Here is a 25,926-nt window from a genome sequence, read left to right on the forward strand (position 1 = left end):
TGACCCGTGACCTGTCAAACTTTCTCCAGATGTTAAAAAATAATAAATTTGTAATATTAAATTTTTTGACTGTAAATGACTATTGCATGTGAATTATCACTTTTGGAACAAAAATAAGTGTGTTTAGAGTCATTTTAATGCCTGAAATTGGTGAAAATAGAAGCTTCTGAGTAGGAGAAAAAGTCTGTAAAATGTCAATTTTGGTCACATTGAGGCTTTAAAAAGTAGTTATTCAACATGAGGCACAATCCAAATGACATTTTGATTCAATTTTTCTACAGTCGAAAAAAATCTATTTTCTGATGAAAAACGATGACCCGTGACCTGTCGAATTTTCTCCAGATGGTCAAAAATGGTAATTTTTTAATATTGAATTTTTTGACTGTAAATGACTATTGCATGTGAATTGTCACTTTTGGAATAAAAATAAGTGTGTTTAGAGTCATTTTAATGCCTGAAATTGGTGAGAATAGAAGCTTCTGAGTAGGAGAAAAAGTCGGTAAAAATGTCAATTTTGGTCACATTGAGGCTTTAAAAAGTAGTTATTCAACATGAGGCACAATCCAAATGACATTTTGAATTAATTTTTCTACAGTCCAAAAAATCTATTTTCTGATGAAAAACGATGACCCGTGACCTGTCGAATTTTCTCCAGATGGTCAAAAATGGTCATTTTTTAATATTGTATTTTTTGACTGTAAATGACTATTGCATGTGAATTATCACTTTTGGAAGAAAAATAAGTGTGTTTAGAGTCATTTTAATGCCTGAAATTGGTGAAAATAGAAGCTTCTGAGTAGGAGAAAAAGTCTGTAAAAATGTCAATTTTGGTCACATTGAGGCTTTAAAAAGTAGTTATTCAACATGAGGCACAATCCAAATGACATTTTGATTCAATTTTTCTACAGTCGAAAAAATCAATTTTCTGATGAAAAACGATGACCCGTGACCTCTCAAATTTTCTACAGATGGCCAAAAATATTAAATTTGTAATATTTATTTTTTTGACTGTAAATGACTATTGCATGTGCATTGTCACTTTTGGAATAAAAATAAGTGTGTTTAGAGTCATTTTAATGCCTGAAATTGGTGAAAATAGAAGCTTCTGAGTAGGAGAAAACGTCTGTAAAAATGTCAATTTTGGTCACATTGAGGCTTTAAAAATTAGTTATTTAACACGAGGCACAATCCAAATGACATTTTGAATTAATTTTTCTACAGTCCAAAAAAATCAATTTTCTGATGAAAAATGATGACCCGTGACCTGTCGAATTTTCTCCAGATGGTCAAAAATGGAAATTTTTTAATATTGAATTTTTTGACTGTAAATGACTATTGCATGTGAATTGTCACTTTTGGAATAAAAATAAGTGTGTTTAGAGTCATTTTAATGCCTGAAATTGGTGAGAATAGAAGCTTCAGAGTAGGAGAAAAAGTCGGTAAAAATGTCAATTTTGGTCACATTGAGGCTTTAAAAAGTAGTTATTCAACATGAGGCACAATCCAAATGACATCATTTTGATTCAATTTTTCTACAGTCGAAAAAATCAATTTTCTGATGAAAAACGATGACCCGTGACCTCTCAAATTTTCTACAGATGGCCAAAAATAATAAATTTGTAATATTTAATTTTTTTGACTGTAAATGACTATTGCATGTGAATTGTCACTTTTGGAATAAAAATAAGTGTGTTTAGAGTCATTTTAATGCTTGAAATTGGTGAAAATAGAAGCTTCTGAGTAGGAGAAAACATCTGTAAAAATGTCAATTTTGGTCACATTGAGGCTTTAAAAATTAGTTATTTAACACGAGGCACAATCCAAATGACATTTTGAATTAATTTTTCTACAGTCCAAAAAAATCAATTTTCTGATGAAAAATGATGACCCGTGACCTGTCGAATTTTCTCCAGATGGTCAAAAATTGAAATTTTTTAATATTGAATTTTTTGACTGTAAATGACTATTGCATGTGAATTGTCACTTTTGGAATAAAAATAAGTGTGTTTAGAGTCATTTTAATGCCTGAAATTGGTGAGAATAGAAGCTTTTGAGTAGGAGAAAAAGTCGGTAAAAATGTCAATTTTGGTCACATTGAGGCTTTAAAAAGTAGTTATTCAACATGAGGCACAATCCAAATGACATTTTGATTCAATTTTTCTACAGTCGAAAAAATCAATTTTCTGATGAAAAACGATGACCCGTGACCTGTCGAATTTTCTCCAGATGGTCAAAAATGGTAAATTTTTAATATTGAATTTTTTGACTGTAAATGACTATTGCATGTGAATTATCACTTTTGGAACAAAAATAAGTGTGTTTAGAGTCATTTTAATGCCTGAAATTGGTCAAAATAGAAGCTTCTGAGTAGGAGAAAAACTCTGTAAAAATGTCAATTTTGGTCACATTGAGGCTTTAAAAAGTAGTTATTCAACATGAGGCACAATCCAAATGACATTTTGATTCAATTTTTCTACAGTCGAAAAAATCAATTTTCTGATGAAAAACTATGACCCGTGACCTGTCAAGCTTTCTACAGGTGGTCAAAAATAATAAATTTGTAATATTTAATTTTTTGACTGTAAATGACTATTGCATGTGAATTATCACTTTTGGAACAAAAATAAGTGTGTTTAGAGTCATTTTAATGCCTGAAATGGGTGAAAATAGAAGCTTCTGAGTAGGAGAAAAAGTCTGTAAAAATGTCAATTTTGGTCACATTGAGGCTTTAAAAAGTAGTTATTCAACATGAGGCACAATCCAAATGACATTTTGATTCAATTTTTCTACAGTCGAAAAAATCAATTTTCTGATGAAAAACGATGACCCGTGACCTGTCAAACTTTCTCCAGATGTTAAAAAATAATAAATTTGTAATATTAAATTTTTTGACTGTAAATGACTATTGCATGTGAATTATCACTTTTGGAACAAAAATAAGTGTGTTTAGAGTCATTTTAATGCCTGAAATTGGTGAAAATAGAAGCTTCTGAGTAGGAGAAAAAGTCTGTAAAATGTCAATTTTGGTCACATTGAGGCTTTAAAAAGTAGTTATTCAACATGAGGCACAATCCAAATGACATTTTGATTCAATTTTTCTACAGTCGAAAAAAATCTATTTTCTGATGAAAAACGATGACCCGTGACCTGTCGAATTTTCTCCAGATGGTCAAAAATGGTAATTTTTTAATATTGAATTTTTTGACTGTAAATGACTATTGCATGTGAATTGTCACTTTTGGAATAAAAATAAGTGTGTTTAGAGTCATTTTAATGCCTGAAATTGGTGAGAATAGAAGCTTCTGAGTAGGAGAAAAAGTCGGTAAAAATGTCAATTTTGGTCACATTGAGGCTTTAAAAAGTAGTTATTCAACATGAGGCACAATCCAAATGACATTTTGAATTAATTTTTCTACAGTCCAAAAAATCTATTTTCTGATGAAAAACGATGACCCGTGACCTGTCGAATTTTCTCCAGATGGTCAAAAATGGTCATTTTTTAATATTGTATTTTTTGACTGTAAATGACTATTGCATGTGAATTATCACTTTTGGAAGAAAAATAAGTGTGTTTAGAGTCATTTTAATGCCTGAAATTGGTGAAAATAGAAGCTTCTGAGTAGGAGAAAAAGTCTGTAAAAATGTCAATTTTGGTCACATTGAGGCTTTAAAAAGTAGTTATTCAACATGAGGCACAATCCAAATGACATTTTGATTCAATTTTTCTACAGTCGAAAAAATCAATTTTCTGATGAAAAACGATGACCCGTGACCTCTCAAATTTTCTACAGATGGCCAAAAATATTAAATTTGTAATATTTATTTTTTTGACTGTAAATGACTATTGCATGTGAATTGTCACTTTTGGAATAAAAATAAGTGTGTTTAGAGTCATTTTAATGCCTGAAATTGGTGAAAATAGAAGCTTCTGAGTAGGAGAAAACGTCTGTAAAAATGTCAATTTTGGTCACATTGAGGCTTTAAAAATTAGTTATTTAACACGAGGCACAATCCAAATGACATTTTGAATTAATTTTTCTACAGTCCAAAAAAATCAATTTTCTGATGAAAAATGATGACCCGTGACCTGTCGAATTTTCTCCAGATGGTCAAAAATGGAAATTTTTTAATATTGAATTTTTTGACTGTAAATGACTATTGCATGTGAATTGTCACTTTTGGAATAAAAATAAGTGTGTTTAGAGTCATTTTAATGCCTGAAATTGGTGAGAATAGAAGCTTCAGAGTAGGAGAAAAAGTCGGTAAAAATGTCAATTTTGGTCACATTGAGGCTTTAAAAAGTAGTTATTCAACATGAGGCACAATCCAAATGACATCATTTTGATTCAATTTTTCTACAGTCGAAAAAATCAATTTTCTGATGAAAAACGATGACCCGTGACCTGTCGAATTTTCTCCAGATGGTCAAAAATGGTAAATTTTTAATATTGAATTTTTTGACTGTAAATGACTATTGCATGTGAATTATCACTTTTGGAACAAAAATAAGTGTGTTTAGAGTCATTTTAATGCCTGAAATTGGTGAAAATAGAAGCCTCTGAGTAGGAGAAAAACTCTGTAAAAATGTCAATTTTGGTCACATTGAGGCTTTAAAAAGTAGTTATTCAACATGAGGCACAATCCAAATGACATTTTGATTCAATTTTTCTACAGTCGAAAAAATCAATTTTCTGATGAAAAACGATGACCCGTGACCTCTCAAATTTTCTACAGATGGCCAAAAATAATAAATTTGTAATATTTATTTTTTTGACTGTAAATGACTATTGCATGTGAATTGTCACTTTTGGAATAAAAATAAGTGTGTTTAGAGTCATTTTAATGCTTGAAATTGGTGAAAATAGAAGCTTCTGAGTAGGAGAAAACATCTGTAAAAATGTCAATTTTGGTCACATTGAGGCTTTAAAAATTAGTTATTTAACACGAGGCACAATCCAAATGACATTTTGAATTAATTTTTCTACAGTCCAAAAAAATCAATTTTCTGATGAAAAATGATGACCCGTGACCTGTCGAATTTTCTCCAGATGGTCAAAAATTGAAATTTTTTAATATTGAATTTTTTGACTGTAAATGACTATTGCATGTGAATTGTCACTTTTGGAATAAAAATAAGTGTGTTTAGAGTCATTTTAATGCCTGAAATTGGTGAGAATAGAAGCTTTTGAGTAGGAGAAAAAGTCGGTAAAAATGTCAATTTTGGTCACATTGAGGCTTTAAAAAGTAGTTATTCAACATGAGGCACAATCCAAATGACATTTTGATTCAATTTTTCTACAGTCGAAAAAATCAATTTTCTGATGAAAAACGATGACCCGTGACCTGTCGAATTTTCTCCAGATGGTCAAAAATGGTAAATTTTTAATATTGAATTTTTTGACTGTAAATGACTATTGCATGTGAATTATCACTTTTGGAACAAAAATAAGTGTGTTTAGAGTCATTTTAATGCCTGAAATTGGTCAAAATAGAAGCTTCTGAGTAGGAGAAAAACTCTGTAAAAATGTCAATTTTGGTCACATTGAGGCTTTAAAAAGTAGTTATTCAACATGAGGCACAATCCAAATGACATTTTGATTCAATTTTTCTACAGTCGAAAAAATCAATTTTCTGATGAAAAACTATGACCCGTGACCTGTCAAGCTTTCTACAGGTGGTCAAAAATAATAAATTTGTAATATTTAATTTTTTGACTGTAAATGACTATTGCATGTGAATTATCACTTTTGGAACAAAAATAAGTGTGTTTAGAGTCATTTTAATGCCTGAAATGGGTGAAAATAGAAGCTTCTGAGTAGGAGAAAAAGTCTGTAAAAATGTCAATTTTGGTCACATTGAGGCTTTAAAAAGTAGTTATTCAACATGAGGCACAATCCAAATGACATTTTGATTCAATTTTTCTACAGTCGAAAAAATCAATTTTCTGATGAAAAACGATGACCCGTGACCTGTCAAACTTTCTCCAGATGTTAAAAAATAATAAATTTGTAATATTAAATTTTTTGACTGTAAATGACTATTGCATGTGAATTATCACTTTTGGAACAAAAATAAGTGTGTTTAGAGTCATTTTAATGCCTGAAATTGGTGAAAATAGAAGCTTCTGAGTAGGAGAAAAAGTCTGTAAAATGTCAATTTTGGTCACATTGAGGCTTTAAAAAGTAGTTATTCAACATGAGGCACAATCCAAATGACATTTTGATTCAATTTTTCTACAGTCGAAAAAAATCTATTTTCTGATGAAAAACGATGACCCGTGACCTGTCGAATTTTCTCCAGATGGTCAAAAATGGTAATTTTTTAATATTGAATTTTTTGACTGTAAATGACTATTGCATGTGAATTGTCACTTTTGGAATAAAAATAAGTGTGTTTAGAGTCATTTTAATGCCTGAAATTGGTGAGAATAGAAGCTTCTGAGTAGGAGAAAAAGTCGGTAAAAATGTCAATTTTGGTCACATTGAGGCTTTAAAAAGTAGTTATTCAACATGAGGCACAATCCAAATGACATTTTGAATTAATTTTTCTACAGTCCAAAAAATCTATTTTCTGATGAAAAACGATGACCCGTGACCTGTCGAATTTTCTCCAGATGGTCAAAAATGGTCATTTTTTAATATTGTATTTTTTGACTGTAAATGACTATTGCATGTGAATTATCACTTTTGGAAGAAAAATAAGTGTGTTTAGAGTCATTTTAATGCCTGAAATTGGTGAAAATAGAAGCTTCTGAGTAGGAGAAAAAGTCTGTAAAAATGTCAATTTTGGTCACATTGAGGCTTTAAAAAGTAGTTATTCAACATGAGGCACAATCCAAATGACATTTTGATTCAATTTTTCTACAGTCGAAAAAATCAATTTTCTGATGAAAAACGATGACCCGTGACCTCTCAAATTTTCTACAGATGGCCAAAAATATTAAATTTGTAATATTTATTTTTTTGACTGTAAATGACTATTGCATGTGAATTGTCACTTTTGGAATAAAAATAAGTGTGTTTAGAGTCATTTTAATGCCTGAAATTGGTGAAAATAGAAGCTTCTGAGTAGGAGAAAACGTCTGTAAAAATGTCAATTTTGGTCACATTGAGGCTTTAAAAATTAGTTATTTAACACGAGGCACAATCCAAATGACATTTTGAATTAATTTTTCTACAGTCCAAAAAAATCAATTTTCTGATGAAAAATGATGACCCGTGACCTGTCGAATTTTCTCCAGATGGTCAAAAATGGAAATTTTTTAATATTGAATTTTTTGACTGTAAATGACTATTGCATGTGAATTGTCACTTTTGGAATAAAAATAAGTGTGTTTAGAGTCATTTTAATGCCTGAAATTGGTGAGAATAGAAGCTTCAGAGTAGGAGAAAAAGTCGGTAAAAATGTCAATTTTGGTCACATTGAGGCTTTAAAAAGTAGTTATTCAACATGAGGCACAATCCAAATGACATCATTTTGATTCAATTTTTCTACAGTCGAAAAAATCAATTTTCTGATGAAAAACGATGACCCGTGACCTGTCGAATTTTCTCCAGATGGTCAAAAATGGTAAATTTTTAATATTGAATTTTTTGACTGTAAATGACTATTGCATGTGAATTATCACTTTTGGAACAAAAATAAGTGTGTTTAGAGTCATTTTAATGCCTGAAATTGGTGAAAATAGAAGCCTCTGAGTAGGAGAAAAACTCTGTAAAAATGTCAATTTTGGTCACATTGAGGCTTTAAAAAGTAGTTATTCAACATGAGGCACAATCCAAATGACATTTTGATTCAATTTTTCTACAGTCGAAAAAATCAATTTTCTGATGAAAAACGATGACCCGTGACCTCTCAAATTTTCTACAGATGGCCAAAAATAATAAATTTGTAATATTTATTTTTTTGACTGTAAATGACTATTGCATGTGAATTGTCACTTTTGGAATAAAAATAAGTGTGTTTAGAGTCATTTTAATGCTTGAAATTGGTGAAAATAGAAGCTTCTGAGTAGGAGAAAACATCTGTAAAAATGTCAATTTTGGTCACATTGAGGCTTTAAAAATTAGTTATTTAACACGAGGCACAATCCAAATGACATTTTGAATTAATTTTTCTACAGTCCAAAAAAATCAATTTTCTGATGAAAAATGATGACCCGTGACCTGTCGAATTTTCTCCAGATGGTCAAAAATTGAAATTTTTTAATATTGAATTTTTTGACTGTAAATGACTATTGCATGTGAATTGTCACTTTTGGAATAAAAATAAGTGTGTTTAGAGTCATTTTAATGCCTGAAATTGGTCAAAATAGAAGCTTCTGAGTAGGAGAAAAACTCTGTAAAAATGTCAATTTTGGTCACATTGAGGCTTTAAAAAGTAGTTATTCAACATGAGGCACAATCCAAATGACATTTTGATTCAATTTTTCTACAGTCGAAAAAATCAATTTTCTGATGAAAAACTATGACCCGTGACCTGTCAAGCTTTCTACAGGTGGTCAAAAATAATAAATTTGTAATATTTAATTTTTTGACTGTAAATGACTATTGCATGTGAATTATCACTTTTGGAACAAAAATAAGTGTGTTTAGAGTCATTTTAATGCCTGAAATGGGTGAAAATAGAAGCTTCTGAGTAGGAGAAAAACTCTGTAAAAATGTCAATTTTGGTCACATTGAGGCTTTAAAAAGTAGTTATTCAACATGAGGCACAATCCAAATGACATTTTGATTCAATTTTTCTACAGTCGAAAAAATCAATTTTCTGATGAAAAACGATGACCCGTGACCTGTCAAACTTTCTCCAGATGTTAAAAAATAATAAATTTGTAATATTAAATTTTTTGACTGTAAATGACTATTGCATGTGAATTATCACTTTTGGAACAAAAATAAGTGTGTTTAGAGTCATTTTAATGCCTGAAATTGGTGAAAATAGAAGCTTCTGAGTAGGAGAAAAAGTCTGTAAAATGTCAATTTTGGTCACATTGAGGCTTTAAAAAGTAGTTATTCAACATGAGGCACAATCCAAATGACATTTTGATTCAATTTTTCTACAGTCGAAAAAAATCTATTTTCTGATGAAAAACGATGACCCGTGACCTGTCGAATTTTCTCCAGATGGTCAAAAATGGTAATTTTTTAATATTGAATTTTTTGACTGTAAATGACTATTGCATGTGAATTGTCACTTTTGGAATAAAAATAAGTGTGTTTAGAGTCATTTTAATGCCTGAAATTGGTGAGAATAGAAGCTTCTGAGTAGGAGAAAAAGTCGGTAAAAATGTCAATTTTGGTCACATTGAGGCTTTAAAAAGTAGTTATTCAACATGAGGCACAATCCAAATGACATTTTGAATTAATTTTTCTACAGTCCAAAAAATCTATTTTCTGATGAAAAACGATGACCCGTGACCTGTCGAATTTTCTCCAGATGGTCAAAAATGGTCATTTTTTAATATTGTATTTTTTGACTGTAAATGACTATTGCATGTGAATTATCACTTTTGGAACAAAAATAAGTGTGTTTAGAGTCATTTTAATGCCTGAAATTGGTCAAAATTGAAGCTTGTGAGTAGGAGAAAACGTCTGTAAAAATGTCAATTTTGGTCACATTGAGGCTTTAAAAAGTAGTTATTCAACATGAGGCACAATCCAAATGACATTTTGATTCAATTTTTCTACAGTCGAAAAAATCAATTTTCTGATGAAAAACGATGACCCGTGACCTGTCAAACTTTCTACAGATGGTCAAAAATAATAAATTTGTAATATTTAATGTTTTGACTGTAAATGACTATTACATGTGAATTGTCACTTTTGGAAGAAAAATAAGTGTGTTTAGAGTCATTTTAATGCCTGAAATTGGTGAAAATAGAAGCTTCTGAGTAGGAGAAAAAGTCTGTAAAAATGTCAATTTTGGTCACATTGAGGCTTTAAAAAGTAGTTATTCAACATGAGGCACAATCCAAATGACATTTTGATTCAATTTTTCTACAGTCGAAAAAATCAATTTTCTGATGAAAAACGATGACCCGTGACCTCTCAAATTTTCTACAGATGGCCAAAAATAATAAATTTGTAATATTTATTTTTTTGACTGTAAATGACTATTGCATGTGAATTGTCACTTTTGGAATAAAAATAAGTGTGTTTAGAGTCATTTTAATGCCTGAAATTGGTGAAAATAGAAGCTTCTGAGTAGGAGAAAACGTCTGTAAAAATGTCAATTTTGGTCACATTGAGGCTTTAAAAATTAGTTATTTAACACGAGGCACAATCCAAATGACATTTTGAATTAATTTTTCTACAGTCCAAAAAAATCAATTTTCTGATGAAAAATGATGACCCGTGACCTGTCGAATTTTCTCCAGATGGTCAAAAATGGAAATTTTTTAATATTGAATTTTTTGACTGTAAATCACTATTGCATGTGAATTGTCACTTTTGGAATAAAAATAAGTGTGTTTAGAGTCATTTTAATGCCTGAAATTGGTGAGAATAGAAGCTTCAGAGTAGGAGAAAAAGTCGGTAAAAATGTCAATTTTGGTCACATTGAGGCTTTAAAAAGTAGTTATTCAACACGAGGCACAATCCAAATGACATTTTGATTAAATTTTTCTACAGTCGAAAAAATCAATTTTCTGATGAAAAATGATGACCCGTGACCTGTCGAATTTTCTCCAGATGGTCAAAAATTGAAATTTTTTAATATTGAATTTTTTGACTGTAAATGACTATTGCATGTGAATTGTCACTTTTGGAATAAAAATAAGTGTGTTTAGAGTCATTTTAATGCCTGAAATTGGTGAGAATAGAAGCTTCTGAGTAGGAGAAAAAGTCGGTAAAAATGTCAATTTTGGTCACATTGAGGCTTTAAAAAGTAGTTATTCAACATGAGGCACAATCCAAATGACATTTTGATTCAATTTTTCTACAGTCGAAAAAATCAATTTTCTGATGAAAAACGATGACCCGTGACCTGTCGAATTTTCTCCAGATGGTCAAAAATGGTACATTTTTAATATTGAATTTTTTGACTGTAAATGACTATTGCATGTGAATTATCACTTTTGGAACAAAAATAAGTGTGTTTAGAGTCATTTTAATGCCTGAAATTGGTCAAAATAGAAGCTTCTGAGTAGGAGAAAAACTCTGTAAAAATGTCAATTTTGGTCACATTGAGGCTTTAAAAAGTAGTTATTCAACATGAGGCACAATCCAAATGACATTTTGATTCAATTTTTCTACAGTCGAAAAAATCAATTTTCTGATGAAAAACTATGACCCGTGACCTGTCAAGCTTTCTACAGGTGGTCAAAAATAATAAATTTGTAATATTTAATTTTTTGACTGTAAATGACTATTGCATGTGAATTATCACTTTTGGAACAAAAATAAGTGTGTTTAGAGTCATTTTAATGCCTGAAATGGGTGAAAATAGAAGCTTCTGAGTAGGAGAAAAACTCTGTAAAAATGTCAATTTTGGTCACATTGAGGCTTTAAAAAGTAGTTATTCAACATGAGGCACAATCCAAATGACATTTTGATTCAATTTTTCTACAGTCGAAAAAATCAATTTTCTGATGAAAAACGATGACCCGTGACCTGTCAAACTTTCTCCAGATGTTAAAAAATAATAAATTTGTAATATTAAATTTTTTGACTGTAAATGACTATTGCATGTGAATTATCACTTTTGGAACAAAAATAAGTGTGTTTAGAGTCATTTTAATGCCTGAAATTGGTGAAAATAGAAGCTTCTGAGTAGGAGAAAAAGTCTGTAAAATGTCAATTTTGGTCACATTGAGGCTTTAAAAAGTAGTTATTCAACATGAGGCACAATCCAAATGACATTTTGATTCAATTTTTCTACAGTCGAAAAAAATCTATTTTCTGATGAAAAACGATGACCCGTGACCTGTCGAATTTTCTCCAGATGGTCAAAAATGGTAATTTTTTAATATTGAATTTTTTGACTGTAAATGACTATTGCATGTGAATTGTCACTTTTGGAATAAAAATAAGTGTGTTTAGAGTCATTTTAATGCCTGAAATTGGTGAGAATAGAAGCTTCTGAGTAGGAGAAAAAGTCGGTAAAAATGTCAATTTTGGTCACATTGAGGCTTTAAAAAGTAGTTATTCAACATGAGGCACAATCCAAATGACATTTTGAATTAATTTTTCTACAGTCCAAAAAATCTATTTTCTGATGAAAAACGATGACCCGTGACCTGTCGAATTTTCTCCAGATGGTCAAAAATGGTCATTTTTTAATATTGTATTTTTTGACTGTAAATGACTATTGCATGTGAATTATCACTTTTGGAAGAAAAATAAGTGTGTTTAGAGTCATTTTAATGCCTGAAATTGGTGAAAATAGAAGCTTCTGAGTAGGAGAAAAAGTCTGTAAAAATGTCAATTTTGGTCACATTGAGGCTTTAAAAAGTAGTTATTCAACATGAGGCACAATCCAAATGACATTTTGATTCAATTTTTCTACAGTCGAAAAAATCAATTTTCTGATGAAAAACGATGACCCGTGACCTCTCAAATTTTCTACAGATGGCCAAAAATATTAAATTTGTAATATTTATTTTTTTGACTGTAAATGACTATTGCATGTGAATTGTCACTTTTGGAATAAAAATAAGTGTGTTTAGAGTCATTTTAATGCCTGAAATTGGTGAAAATAGAAGCTTCTGAGTAGGAGAAAACGTCTGTAAAAATGTCAATTTTGGTCACATTGAGGCTTTAAAAATTAGTTATTTAACACGAGGCACAATCCAAATGACATTTTGAATTAATTTTTCTACAGTCCAAAAAAATCAATTTTCTGATGAAAAATGATGACCCGTGACCTGTCGAATTTTCTCCAGATGGTCAAAAATGGAAATTTTTTAATATTGAATTTTTTGACTGTAAATGACTATTGCATGTGAATTGTCACTTTTGGAATAAAAATAAGTGTGTTTAGAGTCATTTTAATGCCTGAAATTGGTGAGAATAGAAGCTTCAGAGTAGGAGAAAAAGTCGGTAAAAATGTCAATTTTGGTCACATTGAGGCTTTAAAAAGTAGTTATTTAACATGAGGCACAATCCAAATGACATCATTTTGATTCAATTTTTCTACAGTCGAAAAAATCAATTTTCTGATGAAAAACGATGACCCGTGACCTGTCGAATTTTCTCCAGATGGTCAAAAATGGTAAATTTTTAATATTGAATTTTTTGACTGTAAATGACTATTGCATGTGAATTATCACTTTTGGAACAAAAATAAGTGTGTTTAGAGTCATTTTAATGCCTGAAATTGGTGAAAATAGAAGCCTCTGAGTAGGAGAAAAACTCTGTAAAAATGTCAATTTTGGTCACATTGAGGCTTTAAAAAGTAGTTATTCAACATGAGGCACAATCCAAATGACATTTTGATTCAATTTTTCTACAGTCGAAAAAATCAATTTTCTGATGAAAAACGATGACCCGTGACCTGTCGAATTTTCTCCAGATGGTCAAAAATGGTAAATTTTTAATATTGAATTTTTTGACTGTAAATGACTATTGCATGTGAATTATCACTTTTGGAACAAAAATAAGTGTGTTTAGAGTCATTTTAATGCCTGAAATTGGTCAAAATAGAAGCTTCTGAGTAGGAGAAAAACTCTGTAAAAATGTCAATTTTGGTCACATTGAGGCTTTAAAAAGTAGTTATTCAACATGAGGCACAATCCAAATGACATTTTGATTCAATTTTTCTACAGTCGAAAAAATCAATTTTCTGATGAAAAACTATGACCCGTGACCTGTCAAGCTTTCTACAGGTGGTCAAAAATAATAAATTTGTAATATTTAATTTTTTGACTGTAAATGACTATTGCATGTGAATTATCACTTTTGGAACAAAAATAAGTGTGTTTAGAGTCATTTTAATGCCTGAAATGGGTGAAAATAGAAGCTTCTGAGTAGGAGAAAAACTCTGTAAAAATGTCAATTTTGGTCACATTGAGGCTTTAAAAAGTAGTTATTCAACATGAGGCACAATCCAAATGACATTTTGATTCAATTTTTCTACAGTCGAAAAAATCAATTTTCTGATGAAAAACGATGACCCGTGACCTGTCAAACTTTCTCCAGATGTTAAAAAATAATAAATGTGTAATATTAAATTTTTTGACTGTAAATGACTATTGCATGTGAATTATCACTTTTGGAACAAAAATAAGTGTGTTTAGAGTCATTTTAATGCCTGAAATTGGTGAAAATAGAAGCTTCTGAGTAGGAGAAAAAGTCTGTAAAATGTCAATTTTGGTCACATTGAGGCTTTAAAAAGTAGTTATTCAACATGAGGCACAATCCAAATGACATTTTGATTCAATTTTTCTACAGTCGAAAAAATCAATTTTCTGATGAAAAACGATGACCCGTGACCTGTCAAACTTTCTACAGATGGTCAAAAATAATAAATTTGTAATATTTAATGTTTTGACTGTAAATGACTATTGCATGTGAATTGTCACTTTTGGAAGAAAAATAAGTGTGTTTAGAGTCATTTTAATGCCTGAAATTGGTGAAAATAGAAGCTTCTGAGTAGGAGAAAAAGTCTGTAAAAATGTCAATTTTGGTCACATTGAGGCTTTAAAAAGTAGTTATTCAACATGAGGCACAATCCAAATGACATTTTGATTCAATTTTTCTACAGTCGAAAAAATCAATTTTCTGATGAAAAACGATGACCCGTGACCTCTCAAATTTTCTACAGATGGCCAAAAATATTAAATTTGTAATATTTATTTTTTTGACTGTAAATGACTATTGCATGTGAATTGTCACTTTTGGAATAAAAATAAGTGTGTTTAGTGTCATTTTAATGCCTGAAATTGGTGAAAATAGAAGCTTCTGAGTAGGAGAAAACGTCTGTAAAAATGTCAATTTTGGTCACATTGAGGCTTTAAAAATTAGTTATTTAACACGAGGCACAATCCAAATGACATTTTGAATTAATTTTTCTACAGTCCAAAAAAATCAATTTTCTGATGAAAAATGATGACCCGTGACCTGTCGAATTTTCTCCAGATGGTCAAAAATGGAAATTTTTTAATATTGAATTTTTTGACTGTAAATGACTATTGCATGTGAATTGTCACTTTTGGAATAAAAATAAGTGTGTTTAGAGTCATTTTAATGCCTGAAATTGGTGAGAATAGAAGCTTCAGAGTAGGAGAAAAAGTCGGTAAAAATGTCAATTTTGGTCACATTGAGGCTTTAAAAAGTAGTTATTCAACATGAGGCACAATCCAAATGACATCATTTTGATTCAATTTTTCTACAGTCGAAAAAATCAATTTTCTGATGAAAAACGATGACCCGTGACCTGTCGAATTTTCTCCAGATGGTCAAAAATGGTAAATTTTTAATATTGAATTTTTTGACTGTAAATGACTATTGCATGTGAATTATCACTTTTGGAACAAAAATAAGTGTGTTTAGAGTCATTTTAATGCCTGAAATTGGTGAAAATAGAAGCTTCTGAGTAGGAGAAAAACTCTGTAAAAATGTCAATTTTGGTCACATTGAGGCTTTAAAAAGTAGTTATTCAACATGAGGCACAATCCAAATGACATTTTGATTCAATTTTTCTACAGTCGAAAAAATCAATTTTCTGATGAAAAACGATGACCCGTGACCTCTCAAATTTTCTACAGATGGCCAAAAATAATAAATTTGTAATATTTATTTTTTTGACTGTAAATGACTATTGCATGTGAATTGTCACTTTTGGAATAAAAATAAGTGTGTTTAGAGTCATTTTAATGCCTGAAATTGGTGAAAATAGAAGCTTCTGAGTAGGAGAAAACATCTGTAAAAATGTCAATTTTGGTCACATTGAGGCATTAAAAATTAGTTATTTAACACGAGGCACAATCCAAATGACATTTTGAATTAATTTTTCTACAGTCCAAAAAAATCAATTTTCTGATGAAAAATGATGACCCGTGACCTGTCGAATTTTCTCCAGATGGTCAAAAATTGAAATTTTTTAATATTGAATTTTTTGACTGTAAATGACTATTGCATGTGAATTGTCACTTTTGGAATAAAAATAAGTGTGTTTAGAGTCATTTTAATGCCTGAAATTGGTGAGAATAGAAGCTTCTGAGTAGGAGAAAAAGTCGGTAAAAATGTCAATTTTGGTCACATTGAGGCTTTAAAAAGTAGTTATTCAACATGAGGCACAATCCAAATGACATTTTGATTCAATTTTTCTACAGTCGAAAAAATCAATTTTCTGATGAAAAACGATGACCCGTGACCTGTCGAATTTTCTCCAGATGGTCAAAAATGGTAAATTTTTAATATTGAATTTTTTGACTGTAAATGACTATTGCATGTGAATTATCACTTTTGGAACAAAAATAAGTGTGTTTAGAGTCATTTTAATGCCTGAAATTGGTCAAAATAGAAGCTTCTGAGTAGGAGAAAAACTCTGTAAAAATGTCAATTTTGGTCACATTGAGGCTTTAAAAAGTAGTTATTCAACATGAGGCACAATCCAAATGACATTTTGATTCAATTTTTCTACAGTCGAAAAAATCAATTTTCTGATGAAAAACTATGACCCGTGACCTGTCAAGCTTTCTACAGGTGGTCAAAAATAATAAATTTGTAATATTGAATTTTTTGACTGTAAATGACTATTGCATGTGAATTATCACTTTTGGAACAAAAATAAGTGTGTTTAGAGTCATTTTAATGCCTGAAATGGGTGAAAATAGAAGCTTCTGAGTAGGAGAAAAACTCTGTAAAAATGTCAATTTTGGTCACATTGAGGCTTTAAAAAGTAGTTATTCAACATGAGGCACAATCCAAATGACATTTTGATTCAATTTTTCTACAGTCGAAAAAATCAATTTTCTGATGAAAAACGATGACCCGTGACCTGTCAAACTTTCTCCAGATGTTAAAAAATAATAAATTTGTAATATTAAATTTTTTGACTGTAAATGACTATTGCATGTGAATTATCACTTTTGGAACAAAAATAAGTGTGTTTAGAGTCATTTTAATGCCTGAAATTGGTGAAAATAGAAGCTTCTGAGTAGGAGAAAAAGTCTGTAAAATGTCAATTTTGGTCACATTGAGGCTTTAAAAAGTAGTTATTCAACATGAGGCACAATCCAAATGACATTTTGATTCAATTTTTCTACAGTCGAAAAAAATCTATTTTCTGATGAAAAACGATGACCCGTGACCTGTCGAATTTTCTCCAGATGGTCAAAAATGGTAATTTTTTAATATTGAATTTTTTGACTGTAAATGACTATTGCATGTGAATTGTCACTTTTGGAATAAAAATAAGTGTGTTTAGAGTCATTTTAATGCCTGAAATTGGTGAGAATAGAAGCTTCTGAGTAGGAGAAAAAGTCGGTAAAAATGTCAATTTTGGTCACATTGAGGCTTTAAAAAGTAGTTATTCAACATGAGGCACAATCCAAATGACATTTTGAATTAATTTTTCTACAGTCCAAAAAATCTATTTTCTGATGAAAAACGATGACCCGTGACCTGTCGAATTTTCTCCAGATGGTCAAAAATGGTCATTTTTTAATATTGTATTTTTTGACTGTAAATGACTATTGCATGTGAATTATCACTTTTGGAAGAAAAATAAGTGTGTTTAGAGTCATTTTAATGCCTGAAATTGGTGAAAATAGAAGCTTCTGAGTAGGAGAAAAAGTCTGTAAAAATGTCAATTTTGGTCACATTGAGGCTTTAAAAAGTAGTTATTCAACATGAGGCACAATCCAAATGACATTTTGATTCAATTTTTCTACAGTCGAAAAAATCAATTTTCTGATGAAAAACGATGACCCGTGACCTCTCAAATTTTCTACAGATGGCCAAAAATATTAAATTTGTAATATTTATTTTTTTGACTGTAAATGACTATTGCATGTGAATTGTCACTTTTGGAATAAAAATAAGTGTGTTTAGAGTCATTTTAATGCCTGAAATTGGTGAAAATAGAAGCTTCTGAGTAGGAGAAAACGTCTGTAAAAATGTCAATTTTGGTCACATTGAGGCTTTAAAAATTAGTTATTTAACACGAGGCACAATCCAAATGACATTTTGAATTAATTTTTCTACAGTCCAAAAAAATCAATTTTCTGATGAAAAATGATGACCCGTGACCTGTCGAATTTTCTCCAGATGGTCAAAAATGGAAATTTTTTAATATTGAATTTTTTGACTGTAAATGACTATTGCATGTGAATTGTCACTTTTGGAATAAAAATAAGTGTGTTTAGAGTCATTTTAATGCCTGAAATTGGTGAGAATAGAAGCTTCAGAGTAGGAGAAAAAGTCGGTAAAAATGTCAATTTTGGTCACATTGAGGCTTTAAAAAGTAGTTATTTATCATGAGGCACAATCCAAATGACATCATTTTGATTCAATTTTTCTACAGTCGAAAAAATCAATTTTCTGATGAAAAACGATGACCCGTGACCTGTCGAATTTTCTCCAGATGGTCAAAAATGGTAAATTTTTAATATTGAATTTTTTGACTGTAAATGACTATTGCATGTGAATTATCACTTTTGGAACAAAAATAAGTGTGTTTAGAGTCATTTTAATGCCTGAAATTGGTGAAAATAGAAGCCTCTGAGTAGGAGAAAAACTCTGTAAAAATGTCAATTTTGGTCACATTGAGGCTTTAAAAAGTAGTTATTCAACATGAGGCACAATCCAAATGACATTTTGATTCAATTTTTCTACAGTCAAAAAAATCAATTTTCTGATGAAAAACGATGACCCGTGACCTCTCAAATTTTCTACAGATGGCCAAAAATAATAAATTTGTAATATTTATTTTTTTGACTGTAAATGACTATTGCATGTGAATTGTCACTTTTGGAATAAAAATAAGTGTGTTTAGAGTCATTTTAATGCCTGAAATTGGTGAAAATAGAAGCTTCTGAGTAGGAGAAAACATCTGTAAAAATGTCAATTTTGGTCACATTGAGGCTTTAAAAATTAGTTATTTAACACGAGGCACAATCCAAATGACATTTTGAATTAATTTTTCTACAGTCCAAAAAAATCAATTTTCTGATGAAAAATGATGACCCGTGACCTGTCGAATTTTCTCCAGATGGTCAAAAATTGAAATTTTTTAATATTGAATTTTTTGACTGTAAATGACTATTGCATGTGAATTGTCACTTTTGGAATAAAAATAAGTGTGTTTAGAGTCATTTTAATGCCTGAAATTGGTGAGAATAGAAGCTTCTGAGTAGGAGAAAAAGTCGGTAAAAATGTCAATTTTGGTCACATTGAGGCTTTAAAAAGTAGTTATTCAACATGAGGCACAATCCAAATGACATTTTGATTCAATTTTTCTACAGTCGAAAAAATCAATTTTCTGATGAAAAACGATGACCCGTGACCTGTCGAATTTTCTCCAGATGGTCAAAAATGGTAAATTTTTAATATTGAATTTTTTGACTGTAAATGACTATTGCATGTGAATTATCACTTTTGGAACAAAAATAAGTGTGTTTAGAGTCATTTTAATGCCTGAAATTGGTCAAAATAGAAGCTTCTGAGTAGGAGAAAAACTCTGTAAAAATGTCAATTTTGGTCACATTGAGGCTTTAAAAAGTAGTTATTCAACATGAGGCACAATCCAAATGACATTTTGATTCAATTTTTCTACAGTCGAAAAAATCAATTTTCTGATGAAAAACTATGACCCGTGACCTGTCAAGCTTTCTACAGGTGGTCAAAAATAATAAATTTGTAATATTTAATTTTTTGACTGTAAATGACTATTGCATGTGAATTATCACTTTTGGAACAAAAATAAGTGTGTTTAGAGTCATTTTAATGCCTGAAATGGGTGAAAATAGAAGCTTCTGAGTAGGAGAAAAAGTCTGTAAAATGTCAATTTTGGTCACATTGAGGCTTTAAAAAGTAGTTATTCAACATGAGGCACAATCCAAATGACATTTTGATTCAATTTTTCTACAGTCGAAAAAATCAATTTTCTGATGAAAAACGATGACCCGTGACCTGTCAAACTTTCTACAGATGGTCAAAAATAATAAATTTGTAATATTTAATGTTTTGACTGTAAATGACTATTGCATGTGAATTGTCACTTTTGGAAGAAAAATAAGTGTGTTTAGAGTCATTTTAATGCCTGAAATTGGTGAAAATAGAAGCTTCTGAGTAGGAGAAAAAGTCTGTAAAAATGTCAATTTTGGTCACATTGAGGCTTTAAAAAGTAGTTATTCAACATGAGGCACAATCCAAATGACATTTTGATTCAATTTTTCTACAGTCGAAAAAATCAATTTTCTGATGAAAAACGATGACCCGTGACCTCTCAAATTTTCTACAGATGGCCAAAAATATTAAATTTGTAATATTTATTTTTTTGACTGTAAATGACTATTGCATGTGAATTGTCACTTTTGGAATAAAAATAAGTGTGTTTAGTGTCATTTTAATGCCTGAAATTGGTGAAAATAGAAGCTTCTGAGTAGGAGAAAACGTCTGTAAAAATGTCAATTTTGGTCACATTGAGGCTTTAAAAATTAGTTATTTAACACGAGGCACAATCCAAATGACATTTTGAATTAATTTTTCTACAGTCCAAAAAAATCAATTTTCTGATGAAAAATGATGACCCGTGACCTGTCGAATTTTCTCCAGATGGTCAAAAATGGAAATTTTTTAATATTGAATTTTTTGACTGTAAATGACTATTGCATGTGAATTGTCACTTTTGGAATAAAAATAAGTGTGTTTAGAGTCATTTTAATGCCTGAAATTGGTGAGAATAGAAGCTTCAGAGTAGGAGAAAAAGTCGGTAAAAATGTCAATTTTGGTCACATTGAGGCTTTAAAAAGTAGTTATTCAACATGAGGCACAATCCAAATGACATCATTTTGATTCAATTTTTCTACAGTCGAAAAAATCAATTTTCTGATGAAAAACGATGACCCGTGACCTGTCGAATTTTCTCCAGATGGTCAAAAATGGTAAATTTTTAATATTGAATTTTTTGACTGTAAATGACTATTGCATGTGAATTATCACTTTTGGAACAAAAATAAGTGTGTTTAGAGTCATTTTAATGCCTGAAATTGGTGAAAATAGAAGCTTCTGAGTAGGAGAAAAACTCTGTAAAAATGTCAATTTTGGTCACATTGAGGCTTTAAAAAGTAGTTATTTAACATGAGGCACAATCCAAATGACATTTTGATTCAATTTTTCTACAGTCGAAAAAATCAATTTTCTGATGAAAAACGATGACCCGTGACCTCTCAAATTTTCTACAGATGGCCAAAAATAATAAATTTGTAATATTTATTTTTTTGACTGTAAATGACTATTGCATGTGAATTGTCACTTTTGGAATAAAAATAAGTGTGTTTAGAGTCATTTTAATGCCTGAAATTGGTGAAAATAGAAGCTTCTGAGTAGGAGAAAACATCTGTAAAAATGTCAATTTTGGTCACATTGAGGCATTAAAAATTAGTTATTTAACACGAGGCACAATCCAAATGACATTTTGAATTAATTTTTCTACAGTCCAAAAAAATCAATTTTCTGATGAAAAATGATGACCCGTGACCTGTCGAATTTTCTCCAGATGGTCAAAAATTGAAATTTTTTAATATTGAATTTTTTGACTGTATATGACTATTGCATGTGAATTGTCACTTTTGGAATAAAAATAAGTGTGTTTAGAGTCATTTTAATGCCTGAAATTGGTGAGAATAGAAGCTTCTGAGTAGGAGAAAAAGTCGGTAAAAATGTCAATTTTGGTCACATTGAGGCTTTAAAAAGTAGTTATTCAACATGAGGCACAATCCAAATGACATTTTGATTCAATTTTTCTACAGTCGAAAAAATCAATTTTCTGATGAAAAACGATGACCCGTGACCTGTCGAATTTTCTCCAGATGGTCAAAAATGGTAAATTTTTAATATTGAATTTTTTGAGTGTAAATGACTATTGCATGTGAATTATCACTTTTGGAACAAAAATAAGTGTGTTTAGAGTCATTTTAATGCCTGAAATTGGTCAAAATAGAAGCTTCTGAGTAGGAGAAAAACTCTGTAAAAATGTCAATTTTGGTCACATTGAGGCTTTAAAAAGTAGTTATTCAACATGAGGCACAATCCAAATGACATTTTGATTCAATTTTTCTACAGTCGAAAAAATCAATTTTCTGATGAAAAACTATGACCCGTGACCTGTCAAGCTTTCTACAGGTGGTCAAAAATAATAAATTTGTAATATTGAATTTTTTGACTGTAAATGACTATTGCATGTGAATTATCACTTTTGGAACAAAAATAAGTGTGTTTAGAGTCATTTTAATGCCTGAAATGGGTGAAAATAGAAGCTTCTGAGTAGGAGAAAAACTCTGTAAAAATGTCAATTTTGGTCACATTGAGGCTTTAAAAAGTAGTTATTCAACATGAGGCACAATCCAAATGACATTTTGATTCAATTTTTCTACAGTCGAAAAAATCAATTTTCTGATGAAAAACGATGACCCGTGACCTGTCAAACTTTCTCCAGATGTTAAAAAATAATAAATTTGTAATATTAAATTTTTTGACTGTAAATGACTATTGCATGTGAATTATCACTTTTGGAACAAAAATAAGTGTGTTTAGAGTCATTTTAATGCCTGAAATTGGTGAAAATAGAAGCTTCTGAGTAGGAGAAAAAGTCTGTAAAATGTCAATTTTGGTCACATTGAGGCTTTAAAAAGTAGTTATTCAACATGAGGCACAATCCAAATGACATTTTGATTCAATTTTTCTACAGTCGAAAAAAATCTATTTTCTGATGAAAAACGATGACCCGTGACCTGTCGAATTTTCTCCAGATGGTCAAAAATGGTAATTTTTTAATATTGAATTTTTTGACTGTAAATGACTATTGCATGTGAATTGTCACTTTTGGAATAAAAATAAGTGTGTTTAGAGTCATTTTAATGCCTGAAATTGGTGAGAATAGAAGCTTCTGAGTAGGAGAAAAAGTCGGTAAAAATGTAAATTTTGGTCACATTGAGGCTTTAAAAAGTAGTTATTCAACATGAGGCACAATCCAAATGACATTTTGAATTAATTTTTCTACAGTCCAAAAAATCTATTTTCTGATGAAAAACGATGACCCGTGACCTGTCGAATTATCTCCAGATGGTCAAAAATGGTCATTTTTTAATATTGTATTTTTTTACTGTAAATGACTATTGCATGTGAATTATCACTTTTGGAACAAAAATAAGTGTGTTTAGAGTCATTTTAATGCCTGAAATTGGTCAAAATTGAAGCTTCTGAGTAGGAGAAAAAGTCTGTAAAAATGTCAATTTTGGTCACATTGAGGCTTTAAAAAGTAGTTATTCAACATGAGGCACAATCCAAATGACATTTTGATTCAATTTTTCTACAGTCGAAAAAATCAATTTTCTGATGAAAAACGATGACCCGTGACCTGTCAAACTTTCTACAGATGGTCAAAAATAATAAATTTGTAATATTTAATGTTTTGACTGTAAATGACTATTGCATGTGAATTGTCACTTTTGGAAGAAAAATAAGTGTGTTTAGAGTCATTTTAATGCCTGAAATTGGTGAAAATAGAAGCTTCTGAGTAGGAGAAAAAGTCTGTAAAAATGTCAATTTTGGTCACATTGAGGCTTTAAAAAGTAGTTATTCAACATGAGGCACAATCCAAATGACATTTTGATTCAATTTTTCTACAGTCGAAAAAATCAATTTTCTGATGAAAAACGATGACCCGTGACCTCTCAAATTTTCTACAGATGGCCAAAAATAATAAATTTGTAATATTTATTTTTTTGACTGTAAATGACTATTGCATGTGAATTGTCACTTTTGGAATAAAAATAAGTGTGTTTAGAGTCATTTTAATGCCTGAAATTGGTGAAAATAGAAGCTTCTGAGTAGGAGAAAACGTCTGTAAAAATGTCAATTTTGGTCACATTGAGGCTTTAAAAATTAGTTATTTAACACGAGGCACAATCCAAATGACATTTTGAATTAATTTTTCTACAGTCCAAAAAAATCAATTTTCTGATGAAAAATGATGACCCGTGACCTGTCGAATTTTCTCCAGATGGTCAAAAATGGAAATTTTTTAATATTGAATTTTTTGACTGTAAATGACTATTGCATGTGAATTGTCACTTTTGGAATAAAAATAAGTGTGTTTAGAGTCATTTTAATGCCTGAAATTGGTGAGAATAGAAGCTTCAGAGTAGGAGAAAAAGTCGGTAAAAATGTCAATTTTGGTCACATTGAGGCTTTAAAAAGTAGTTATTCAACACGAGGCACAATCCAAATGACATTTTGATTAAATTTTTCTACAGTCGAAAAAATCAATTTTCTGATGAAAAATGATGACCCGTGACCTGTCGAATTTTCTCCAGATGGTCAAAAATTGAAATTTTTTAATATTGAATTTTTTGACTGTAAATGACTATTGCATGTGAATTGTCACTTTTGGAATAAAAATAAGTGTGTTTAGAGTCATTTTAATGCCTGAAATTGGTGAGAATAGAAGCTTCTGAGTAGGAGAAAAAGTCGGTAAAAATGTCAATTTTGGTCACATTGAGGCTTTAAAAAGTAGTTATTCAACATGAGGCACAATCCAAATGACATTTTGATTCAATTTTTCTACAGTCGAAAAAATCAATTTTCTGATGAAAAACGATGACCCGTGACCTGTCGAATTTTCTCCAGATGGTCAAAAATGGTAAATTTTTAATATTGAATTTTTGGACTGTAAATGACTATTGCATGTGAATTATCACTTTTGGAACAAAAATAAGTGTGTTTAGAGTCATTTTAATGCCTGAAATTGGTCAAAATAGAAGCTTCTGAGTAGGAGAAAAACTCTGTAAAAATGTCAATTTTGGTCACATTGAGGCTTTAAAAAGTAGTTATTCAACATGAGGCACAATCCAAATGACATTTTGATTCAATTTTTCTACAGTCGAAAAAATCAATTTTCTGATGAAAAACTATGACCCGTGACCTGTCAAGCTTTCTACAGGTGGTCAAAAATAATAAATTTGTAATATTGAATTTTTTGACTGTAAATGACTATTGCATGTGAATTATCACTTTTGGAACAAAAATAAGTGTGTTTAGAGTCATTTTAATGCCTGAAATGGGTGAAAATAGAAGCTTCTGAGTAGGAGAAAAACTCTGTAAAAATGTCAATTTTGGTCACATTGAGGCTTTAAAAAGTAGTTATTCAACATGAGGCACAATCCAAATGACATTTTGATTCAATTTTTCTACAGTCGAAAAAATCAATTTTCTGATGAAAAACGATGACCCGTGACCTGTCAAACTTTCTCCAGATGTTAAAAAATAATAAATTTGTAATATTACATTTTTTGACTGTAAATGACTATTGCATGTGAATTATCACTTTTAGAACAAAAATAAGTGTGTTTAGAGTCATTTTAATGCCTGAAATTGGTGAAAATAGAAGCTTCTGAGTAGGAGAAAAAGTCTGTAAAATGTCAATTTTGGTCACATTGAGGCTTTAAAAAGTAGTTATTCAACATGAGGCACAATCCAAATGACATTTTGATTCAATTTTTCTACAGTCGAAAAAAATCTATTTTCTGATGAAAAACGATGACCCGTGACCTGTCGAATTTTCTCCAGATGGTCAAAAATGGTAATTTTTTAATATTGAATTTTTTGACTGTAAATGACTATTGCATGTGAATTGTCACTTTTGGAATAAAAATAAGTGTGTTTAGAGTCATTTTAATGCCTGAAATTGGTGAGAATAGAAGCTTCTGAGTAGGAGAAAAAGTCGGTAAAAATGTCAATTTTGGTCACATTGAGGCTTTAAAAA

The sequence above is a fragment of the Triturus cristatus genome, chromosome 8 (assembly GCF_964204655.1).
Source record: "Triturus cristatus chromosome 8, aTriCri1.1, whole genome shotgun sequence".
Classification (NCBI taxonomy): domain Eukaryota; kingdom Metazoa; phylum Chordata; class Amphibia; order Caudata; family Salamandridae; genus Triturus; species Triturus cristatus.